At 41.8% G+C, this 11,730-nt stretch overlaps 1 pseudogene; it reads left to right on the plus strand.

Moving 5' to 3' along the window:
- Window positions 1–7,194: 7,194 nt before the first annotated feature.
- On the plus strand, window positions 7,195–8,314 carry LOC137775179 (sorting nexin-6 pseudogene; annotated as a pseudogene).
- Window positions 8,315–11,730: the final 3,416 nt, after the last annotated feature.

An 11,730-nucleotide genomic window follows, 5' to 3' on the forward strand; every position in this document is an offset into this window, starting at 1 on the left:
TCAGCCTTTTTGCGACTGCTGCACATAACTACTCACACAGAAAAAAAGCTCTCTTCCTCCTCCCTTCTTTATTCCTCTCATTTGGTCGCTAGATACATGCGTATAATGCTAAAAGTGCCTTCTGGTGTTGTCAACTCTGTCATGTGATTGGTGATTTTAGTGGAAAGGAAACAGTGCTTTGATTCAGGTAGCCCAACATAGATACACCATCAGGTTGCTTTCTCTGTATGCCTTTGTCCCTATTATTTTGTCTCTCTGTAACCTTTCATGTATTCAACAAATATTCGGTACTTACTGTGTACCAAGAATTATATTTGTGGTTTAATACTGACACGATATTGCTGTTTCTCTCTAATTACCAGATATTTTAAAAGCCTGGGCTTCCCTGGTGGCGCAGTGGTTGAGAATCTGCCTGCTAATGCAGGGGACACGGGTTCGAGCCCTCGTCTGGGAAGATCCCAAATGCCGGGGAGCAACTAGGCCCGTGAGCCACAACTACTGAGCCTGCGCGTCTGGAGCCTGTGCTCTGCAACAAGAGAGGCCACGATAGTGAGAGGCCTGCGCACCGCAATGAAGAGTGGCCCCCGCTTGCCGCAACTAGAGGAAGCCCTCGCACAGAAACGAAGACCCAACACAGCCAAAAAATAATAATAATAATAATAAATAAATAATAATTAAAGGTGCTAATGATTAAAAAAAAAAAAAGCCTAAAGAGGGAAGTTATACTAAGAAAATAGCTATCAGAGGAAGTTGATTTTCCCCCCTTATTCCTAGAGGTTTTATTATTTGTGGGGAAGGCAGTGGCGAGAGGGTCAATATCACTGATCAGAGATTTCTTTCTCACCTTAGCTCCTGTCCTGGACCGTGAGGGTGGGGCTGGGTGGCCTGCATTCACAGTCCCCCCGTACCTTCTCACACTTATTTCTTGCCCCAGTCCTCCCACCCCCACCAACCAGGAGGAGTCTGTCACCGTAACTAAGCAAGTCTGTGATCAATGAAAGGAAGCAGCCGCACGGCACCAGGGGGTCAGCTCGGGGCACTGTGACCACCTAGAGGGGTGGGAGAGGGAGGGGGAGAGGGAGACGCAAGAGGGAGGGGATATGGGGATATATGTATATGTATAGCTGATTCACTTTGTTACGCAGCAGAAACTAACACACCATTGTAAAGCAATTATACTCCAATAAAGATGTTAAAATAAAAAAGAAATAATGAGGCCAGTAATGCAGTGGGTGCTATTGATGGGGGATTAGTGAAACTCATGTGGTTTCCTACAACTTTCCCACTTTCTGAGGAAGCAGGGGTGGGGGGGTGGGGGTGGAGAAACTGTTGACTCAGCACTCTTAGCATTAATCCCTGTGCTCTCCCCAACACTCCCAAATTAAACTCCATGCTGATGTTGGATGGGACACGGATCCACGGTGTATGTGAGAGCTTTGCTGGCAGGGTCACATCACAGTCATCTCTGTATACCCAGTGCTTGTACAGCGTCAGTGCCCAATAAATGTTCCATGAGCGCTGGGAGAGGGTGGGCTGGTAGCACAAACTGAGCATAGGACCCAAGGGTCCTGCCTTCTTGCTCAAGACTTTCTCAAATAGACTGTGGCTCCATTAGCATTTGGGTAAATATCATTGACTGAAGGGGCTCTTGGTACTAAGAACTATAGGCTCTTTTCATACTCCTCCCATATTGAATCCTGCTTTTATTGTAATTACCTATATATGACGGCATAAGTTCTTAGAGGATACTGACCATTGTACATAGCTTTATGTTGCACAGAGTGTATGTGGCGTATTTCCAAGCCCCAGTAAAGCTCTCATGCTTATCTCGCAGCAGCAAGGATTGAGGCTAGAGGTATGGAAGAACTGCCATGCCAGAAAGTCAAAGGAGAGATCCCCAGAATATCCCTTTCTATTAATTTCACTGAGTCCAGTGAAACAACAAAAGCTACACTGAGGACTAATCAATCTAGAAGTTCATGAAATGCTTTATGAGATCTTCTATGGCAAGGGAGCTAGCTCTGTATTAAGATATTGTTCATCCACTTTCCCAAAGTGAATTCCATGGAATCTAAAGGGCCTTCCATGGGGAAGCAGGAGAATGACCTCTCAAAACTCCTTTCAGCCCAAGGCTCTTAGATGTGCAACCTTAGCATCTCTTGAGCTTGTAGTGTTTTGCTTTTGTTTTTTTTTCCCCTTGGCCCAAGGATTAGAGCTGAGTGAGCCAATCAGGCAAAGATAGAAGTTCATGTAATTCATTCCTCTATTTTCACAATACTGCCTCTAAGTTGTACAACCTCCTCTAAAGCAAAGAAAGAGTTTAAACTTCTTTCCAGGTAGAAAGTTCTTCTGCAGAAGGATACAATATGAGGTGATAGTTAAAGGCACAAGTTTTGAGTCACATAGGTCTGGGTTACAACCCATTCTCCTGCTTAGTAGGGCAAGTTACTTAATCTCGTCTCTGAAACGGTGGTAACAATTCCTACCACGAAGGTTTGTGAGGATTAGAAGAAAAGAAGGATATAAAGTACCTCCTAGCATTGTGCCAGGCTGACAGTGAATGCTCAGAAATGGTTGTTAAGAACAGAACTGGAACTTTCCTGGTGGTCCAGTGGGTAAGACTCCACGCTGCCAATGCAGGGGGCCCACGTTCAATCCCTGGTTGGGGAACTAGATCCCGCATGCATGCCACAACTAAGAGTCCACATGCCACAACTAAGAGTCCACATGCCGCAACTAAGAGTCCACATGCTGCAACTGAGTCCGCATGCCACAATGAAGATCCCGTGTGCCACAACTAAGACCCAGCATAACCAAAATAAATAAATAAATAAATAAACAAATAAATAGACAAATAAATAAATAGAAGAACAGAACTAAATCTAGCTTCAATCCCTCCTTTTCCAAAACGTGCTGTGCAATTTCGCCTAGATTTATGTGAGCTTTGTGATTGTTCTCATGTGTCTTTGTGTTTTGTTTCTCCACTTAAACTGTAAGGTCCTCTGGGCCGGGCCAGGTATTCTTTGATATTATTCCTTGATGTTATTGAATATTTGATACCTGGCCAAAACCATAGAAGATTTTGGGGCAGTCATCAAATAATTATGATTGGCCCCTCTGCCATTTCAAGTTCATAAAATGTATTATTTGATCTGTGTCAGAGGAGCTTGCTCTGTATTAAGATATAGTTCATCCACTTTCCTTGAGTGCATCCAGTGGATTCCAAAAAGCCTTATATGTGGTTTGAAGAAAAAAGGAGATCAGGAACATAGGTGCACACTGAAGGTGGTAGGGAAGAAGAGAAAACCTGCAGTGTAGGGTAGAACTGGTTGAGAAAATTGGGCCTGTTAGACTTGGCTGAACCCACACACTGAAGAGAACCTTCTCTTCCAGGACTGTAGTCATCAACCTTGCAAGTCTGAAAACATAACCCCCTGGCCTGAAACCACAGCTGCAGGGTGATGCTGGTGCTAGGGGTCATCTCCATGATCTCCTTCCCTTCCCAAAACTAGAGTTCCCTTTCCTCTTATTTCTTCTTCCAATGAGAATATAATTTTGGTGAGAGTTGATCTTTTCCCACTTATTGTCTGTTCATTTTGCCATTATCTCTGTTTGTGAACATTTTGGAATCATTTGCAGCAAATGTTTTGTCTTGACCCAGCTTGTTCCTGTTACCCTGCATCCTTGGGCTTGGCCATCTCCTTACTCTATCATTTGGTGAGAGCAGAATGAAACACTGCTGATAGCCACTCCTCCTAGAGAAGCCCTTCTTGCTGGATCAGACCCCTCAGAGAACACCTTCCCAACTGCATCAGAAACCTCCTCTTTTGGCTATCAGTGTCATAGTTTGCTACCAGTAATGTGGACAATTGAGATGACAGAGACCCCTTCCTAAAAAGGTAAAAGGTCTTGGAAGCCTTTGGTTCAAAGGACGTGGAGCTTAATCTCTGAGAATTTATGGGGGGTAGATGTCTCTTCCAACCATCATCCTCCTTACTCCACAACATCAGCATTTGCACATTTGAGACTTGTACTAAAGAATATTTAACAACCCTGTTTCCTTTCACCTGGCAGCTTATTGGCTGGTTCCATGATATGTTCCAAGGGGACAGGTTGATTTGGACAGTAGAAAGCCTTTGTTATTCAGGATATGGGAGTGGGGGAAATGGAGCCAGAAAGTGTTTCATGAGATGGTGAGAGAAGAAAGGGAGAAATACCCAAAGTACAGCTGACCTGCTTAAAAGCAGCACATATTTAAAAGACCCCAAAGACTGAGGCTTTTGTAACATGAGTGATGAGTATTAAAGCCAAAAGGTTCCTGCTTTCAAATAGGGATATTCCTAAACCTATCAAGCAAAGCAGAATCCACAACATCCGTTGTGCTATTTTATTTTGCCTGTATTAATGTGTTGCTTTGTAATTGTTCTCAGGTTGCTTTTATTGTGTGTGTTTTGCCTTTATAGGTAAACTCCTCCTGGACAGGACCTGACTCTTCAGAAGAGTCCCCCCCACCCGAGGTGCCCATGTCAAGGCTGTGCTAGAGCAGAAGTTCAAGAGCAGTGATTAACCAACCACAGTTGAAAGCACAGAAGATACAACAATCAACATCCTGCATCTGAGAACTTTGTTCCAGACTAATATGTAATCCAACCATTTCCTTTTCATAAGACAAGTATTGTCTGAAGGGTTGTGTGTGTGATTTTGAGGGGAAAGGGCAGACGGAACAACAGAACTCAGGTCCCACTTTGCCTTATATCTGAGCCTGGGAAAGGGGAAAAGAAGTGAACTCTTCCCTGCGATGGCTGAGCAAGCATAGAGAAAGAGCCTTAAGATTCATAGTGGAAAGAGGCTTATCTGAGCCTTCCTTAGAGCAACTCAACTATCCTAGTTTTAGCCTATTCCCATTCCTTGCCATTCCCACCTGTAATTCTGTCTTGGCAAGAACCCCACACTGAATATTCTCAAAGTACTTTATAGACTTTAATTAGTTCCGTGGGAAGTAAGGCAAAACTCAAGCCTTCACTCTGCCAGCAGAGATGATGGTGGTGGACATGGAGGGAAGGCAAGGAGAGGATGGACAACCAAAGAAACCATACAGCTTACTGAAGGCCATGTGGTACAGGAGGGACTGGGGTTAAAAATCCCTGAATTCCAAGTCTTGGTACAAATTCCTTAGCCTTCCAGATTCCTAAACAGGTAGTGGGCTCATCCTATAAAACTACTTTGCTGGGGTGTTGTTGATGAATGCTAATAAACCCTATCCTAGATGATAGGTTTGGAAAATTGTTAAGGAAAGCATGTCATTAAGTCCATACTCACCCCCTCCTCGACAAATAGCCCTGGAGGGAAGTGGGTGTTAGCCAGAACTGGAGGGCCTCCACTTCAGTGGGATGACTGAGATTCAACAATAGGAGAATTTTTCCAACAGTGAGGGAAATCAAGGGCCTGTGTTGCAGGTGACGCTGGGGGGTGAGGAAGGCCTAAAATAGGTGACATATGGTCGGACGGTCCAGAAAAGATCATCAAGAAGTGATTGAATCCCACTCAGTCGCTCATTGTGGATGGTTGCTTTCCTAAAATTCAGGACAGAATTTTGGTAGTAGTTTCCTTTCTTCCCTTTCTAAGAGCAGGAAAACCTCTCGAGCCTGGGATTCTTCTGTGCTCCTCTAAAAGTATTTTGAGCTCTGAAGGCAGAGATCTAGGTCTGAATCCATCTTTGTCACTTCCATCTGTTTGAACTTGAATTAGTTACTTAACTTCTCTAAGCCTTGATTTACTCATCTGTAGAATGGGCCCAATAATAGTTCTTAACGCAAAGGTTTGTTATGAGGGTTAAGTGCAACAATTCAGGTAAAGCCTTAGCACAAAGCCTAGCATGTAGTAAGCACTTGGTTCATTTTAACTGCCATCATGACCTCACTCTTTTCTCTGTATGGGTTACCCACTTTGGAGTTTACCCATGGTCCTTTCTTTGATCAATTTCTGATGGTCTCCCTGGTCTCTTGGCTATCTTCTCCCATCCTTAATCAATGAGAAGTCAGGGAACACTAATACCAAATTCTTTTTCATGTCATTTAGGACAAAGCAGAATTAGGAAGGTTAACCAGCTGCTGTAAAAAAGATTACATAGATTAACACAGCTCCACATACTAGATATGTTCTCATAAAGGATAGTAAGTGGCTATCTTTATGTTGAGTAATTTTTAGATAACTTTATGATTCTGAAGTAATATTCTCATAGAAACAAGAATCACTGTTAAGGGAAGAGAAGCTAATATCTGAATGTGAGACACCTTCCATGTCCAAGTCTAGTTGAATCCTCCCAGTCACCCAATAAAGAGGTCCTTATTATTCCCATTTTATGGGTTAAACAACTGAAACTCAGAGAGGTTAAATAATTCATTCAAAGCCACTCTTCCAGGGATGACAGAGCCTAAACGTGCATATAATTCTGGCTCCCAAACCAATCCATTTTCTACTACATCACACTCAAAGGAGTATTCTGATTTTGTCAATGGTCAAATCTATGTGCGTTTAAGTTTCCCACACAAATTCCAGAAGAACTTGATCAATCAGTTCACATGATCTTGAGTATTAATTTAGTTTTAAAGTATTTCCCCTTATGATTTAAAATAGATATATATCCTCTTTAAGAAATTATCCACATTTCCTTCCATTAGTCTAGTCTGTCAAAAGATGACTGTTGCCAGGTAATAATGAGAACATATTATATGATTCTATTTCTGTAAACTCTAGAAAATGCAAGCTATTCTACAGTGACAGAAGTTAGGTCAGTGGTTGCCTGGGCAGGGTAGATGGCAAAGGGGCAACATTGTAAAGCAACTATACCCCAATTAAAAAAAAAAAAAAGAAACTTCTGAGGGGGACAAATATGTTTATTATCTTGATGCTGATTTTACAAATGTAAACTTATGTCAAAATTTATGAAAATTTAGAAAAGCTGACTGTATATTAATAATCAATACGCAGAAGTAATGCTGCATTAAAAGTAAAAACAGAGCACCAATTTCCCTACATCTCACTGTATATAAAACATATTGCCCCTCCTCACCTTGGAACAGCCATGACGGAAGGCCTGGACAATGGTCCCAACTTATTCTCACAGGGGGACTGCAGACGTCAAGCAATAAATGTAGATTTTCAAAGTGATGCTGTTCTACAGGTGGATGGACATTTCTGATGCTCTTAGTGAGAGAGATAAAGTAAAATTCACTGTTCACATAAAGAGTTCATTGCCAAATTTTGAACAAAATGAGTTTTGTGTTGTTCGACAACATTAGGAATTTATCTGGCTTCATGATTCCTTCGTTGAAAATGAAGACTATGCAGGTTATATTATCCCTCCAGCACCACCAAGACCTGATTTTGATGCTTCAAGGGAAAAACTACAGAAACTTCGAGAAGGAGAAGGGTCTATGACAAAGGAAGAATTCGCAAAGATGAAACAGGAGCTGGAAGCTGAGTATTTGGTAATATTCAAGAAGACCATTGCAATGCATGAAGTGTTCCTGTGTCGTGTGGCAGCACGTCCTATCTTGAGGAAAGATTTAAATTTCCATGTCTTCTTGGAATATAATCAAGATTTGAGTGTGTGAGGAAAAAAATAAAAAAGAGAAACTTGAAGATTGCTTTAAAAAAATATGGTTAAATCAGCAGATGGAGTAATTGTTTCTGAGGTAAAGGATGTAGATGACTTCTTTGAGCATGAACGAACATTCCTTTTAGAACATAATCGAGTTAAGGACGCATCTCCTAAATCTGATAGGATGACAAGATTCCACAAAAATGCTGCAGACGATTACAATAGAATTGGTACTTCATTATATGCTTTAGGAACTCAGGATTCTACAGATATATGCAAGTTTTTCTTAAAGTTACAGAACTATTTGATAAAACAAGAAAAATATTCAATAGAAGCACGAATGTCAGCTGATGAGGACTTCAAACTTTCTGATCTTTAAAATATTACTTAAGACAATCTCAAGCTGCTAAGGATCTCTTCTATCGAAGATCTAGGTCACTAGTGGATTATGAAAATGCTGATAAAGCACTGGATAAAGCAAGAGCGAAAAATAAAGATGTTCTGCAGGCTGAAATGTCCCAACAATTTTGTTGTCAGAAATCTGAAAAAATATCTGAATCTGCAAAACAAGAACTTATAGATTTTAAGACAAGAAGAGTTGCTGCATTCAGAAAAAATTTAGTGGAACTGGCAGAGTTAGAAGTGAAGCATGCAAAGGGTAACGTGCAGTTGCTGCAGCACTGCCTGGCAGGGTTAAATGGAGACACATAAGCCACACTCCACCTTCCAGTTATAAAGGGCTGCCTTCCTTCAGATTTGACTTTTTTTCTTAATGATGTTAGGCACTTACTGCTCACCGGAAAAAAAAGAAAATGATGATGAAGTGCATCTACTCTCTCTTTTTCTGAGAAACAATGGAGTGTTGTCGCCCACAGGTGCTGCGGATCTGTGCTCCTGTGCCTGCGCCCCAGACAGTTGCCGATCATTGTGCCCTCCTCCTCTTTAGAAGCCCAAAGTTCTGTCTTTTTTAAAGTAGCCTCTATAACTGTGTTTATTTTATAAATAGTATTCCTTATGGCGGCCAATCTTATTTATCTTTAAGTAATTTCTGACGTTTAACCCTTTCAAAATATGTTGTTCAAACAAGATAAGGATTGCGGTTACATTTTTTTGAATTTTGTTTTAAAAAACACTGTACACCACCTTAGTTCACTCTTGTATCCTGGTAAAGCATCTTAATCAGACTTTTTTTTTTTTTTTTTTTTTTTGATTTATTTTCTGACTGCGTTGGGTCTTCATTGCTGCAAGCAGGCTTTCTCTAGTTGCGGCGAGCTTGGGCTACTCCTTGTTGCGGTGCACGGGCTTCTCATTGTGGTGGCTTCTCTTTGTTGTGAAGCAGGGACTCTAGGCCCTCGGGCTTCAGTAGTTGCAGCACGCGGGCTCAGTAGTTATGGCTCACGGGATCTAGAGCGCAGACTCAGTAGTTGTGGCCTGTGAGCTTAGTTGATACGCGGCATGTGGGATCTTCCCAGACCAGGGCTCGAACCCGTGTCCCCTGCATTGGCAGGCGGATTCTTAACCACTGCGCCACCAGGGAAGTCCCCAGACATTTTAAATTAATGAATGTTTCTTAGAAGTTTTGAGACAGACTTTATATAATCTTTGTAAGTATGATTTCTGTAGAAAAGCAAATGCATTAGTACGCTTTCCTTAAACTTGTAGACTAAACCAACTATTGTCAAATAAACAGTGATAACAGTGAAAAAAAACAAGCATACTGCCTTCTACACGCCAGAGCAGAGCTGCTCCACGTGGCTGTCAGCTGCCCAGGGGCAAAGGCTGTGTCTTTCTTGTTCTCAATCCCTAGCATCTAGTACAGTGCCTGGGATATAAGTTCTCAATAAACAGTGAACAGAACTAGGTATCTCTTCAGGAATTTACACTTCGGGAATTCCCATTGAATTCAAATGTTTAAGCAGCTTGTTAAACATTTATCAGATTGCCCAAAGTGGAAGAGCCCTGTCAAGAAGCTTAAGTTAAAAAAAAAAAAGAAAAAAGAAAAAAAAAGAAGCTTGTGTAGAAGTCAGTTCTCAGTGGTTCCAATTTTATATTTAACCATAAAAACGTGAAGGAATGACACGGATTTGCTAACTGAAGTTGCTCTGATATCAACCAACTTTGTGAGTAGCATGTCGACCAACTTTGTGAGTAGTGCTTGGAAGAAAGAACTTCTAAGAGAACTGAAGACTGATAGCAAGAACATCTATGAGAACAGCAACCGCTTAAGCAGCAGATGGTAGCCGTGGGCTTAGTATCGTGATCTCATTAAAATATACAGATGGGAGAGTACATGTAATAGTGTATTCTCACATCTCACATCTCCTATTCACCCGCAACAGATGAGCGTCCCTCCTACTCCCCCACCCCCAATTAAAACCATCTAATGCGAACACCCACAACTTCCCTCCCTTTGGCCTCTAAACTTTATTATAACCACATAGGCTTTCCAAATCTCTTATATTAATTACAGGAATATATGATATGGCCTTACTACTTTTAGAACAACTTCACTTCTGTTCTCACCCCATCTCCTTCCTCCTTCACCTGTCCTTGACCCATGTTCTCATTTTCCTCACCCCAAATAAAACTTTCCTTGAATCTCTTTCCCCTAAAACCTCAATCCCCTTTCACTCTTCAACCCATGATCTTTCCAAAGCTTCCTTCTCTGGCTTTTTCTTTCTCAGTTTATGGAGTCACAGTCTACTCAATCTCTCAAGCTAAAAAGTTTGCAATTACCCTTAAGTCCCTCTCTTCCATATCAAGTTGATCATCCAGGCCTGTGACCAGTTGAAATGCATTTCAGAAATATCTTTTTTTTTTAAATTAATTAATTAATTAATTAATTTAGTTTCGGCTGTGTTGGGTCTTCGTTTCTGCGCGAGGGCTTTCTCTAGCTGTGGCAAGCGGGGGCCACTCTTCATCGCGGTGCACGGGCCTCTCACTATCACGGCCTCTCTTGTCACGGAGCACAGGCTCCAGACGCGCAGGCTCAGTAGTTGTGGCTCACGGGCCTAGTTGCTCTGCGGCATGTGGAATCTTCCCAGACCAGGGCCCGAACCCATGTCCCCCGCATCGGCAGGCAGATTCTCAACCATTGCACCACCAAGGAAGCCCCAGAAATATCTGTTGAATACATTCCTCCTCTGTCTCCTCTCTACCCTGTTTTGGTTCAGACTCTGATCTTCATTACCATTAACTACGGCAACAACCACCATATCTTTTTTCCACCAGGCATCTTACATTCTCCAGCCCAACTTCTACCCCACCACCACTGCCACCACCAGAATTATCTTTCTGAAATATGAATCCAGTTGGGTCACTCCTCTGCTAAAACTTTGACTCTGCTTTGCCTAAGGGACAGAGGCCAAGCACTTGGGTGTGGTACTAATTGTCCATCAATCAAACTCCCCATTACTTACCCCAGGCTGCTGCCACATTGACCTTCCTATTGTCCCATGCTGTGAAGCCACACTTCTTCATATGTTGGTCCTTCTGCCTGAAATGACTTTCTCCTTCTGGAAAATTTCTACTTGTCCTTCAATGCAGCTTAAATAACATGACTTCTGAGAGGGCTGCATTCCCCTCTGAAGAGCTGGATGTTCCCTCCTCTGTGTGCCCAGAGCATTTTGTTTATATTTCCATTTTAACATTTATAATGTTGTTTTAAGGTTTTTTGAGGAATCTCTTTTCCTCTACCACCTCTTTATAAACTAAACTCATTCAGGACAGGAATCAAATTTTATTTGTCTTGTATCTGCTGTGCCCAGAGCAATAATTGACATCTAGTAGAGGCCAATAAACATTTGTTGAGTGAATGACTGAGCCAGCAGCATTTCTCTATTGGGCAGTCCCAGGCAGCTGGTGTAAAGTTAACAACACTACTTCTTAAAATGTGCAAGAGGAAGTGCATTGAGTGGATATGCTATAACTGCAGGGTAATACACCCCAAAGGCAAATGCAAATGATATTTGCTCTTTTTCTGTTATTTGGACTAATTGATGTTTTAGATTAACTACTATTTTGGATGAACTCTACCTCTACCTCCTTCCTGTAATGTTGATCTACTTGAGTGTATAAATCCTTTTCTTAGATTATCCACACCACTGTACCTCTTGCCCAGGATAAAT

Source organism: Eschrichtius robustus, chromosome 13 (genome assembly GCF_028021215.1).
Source record: "Eschrichtius robustus isolate mEscRob2 chromosome 13, mEscRob2.pri, whole genome shotgun sequence".
Taxonomy (NCBI): Eukaryota; Metazoa; Chordata; class Mammalia; order Artiodactyla; family Eschrichtiidae; genus Eschrichtius; species Eschrichtius robustus.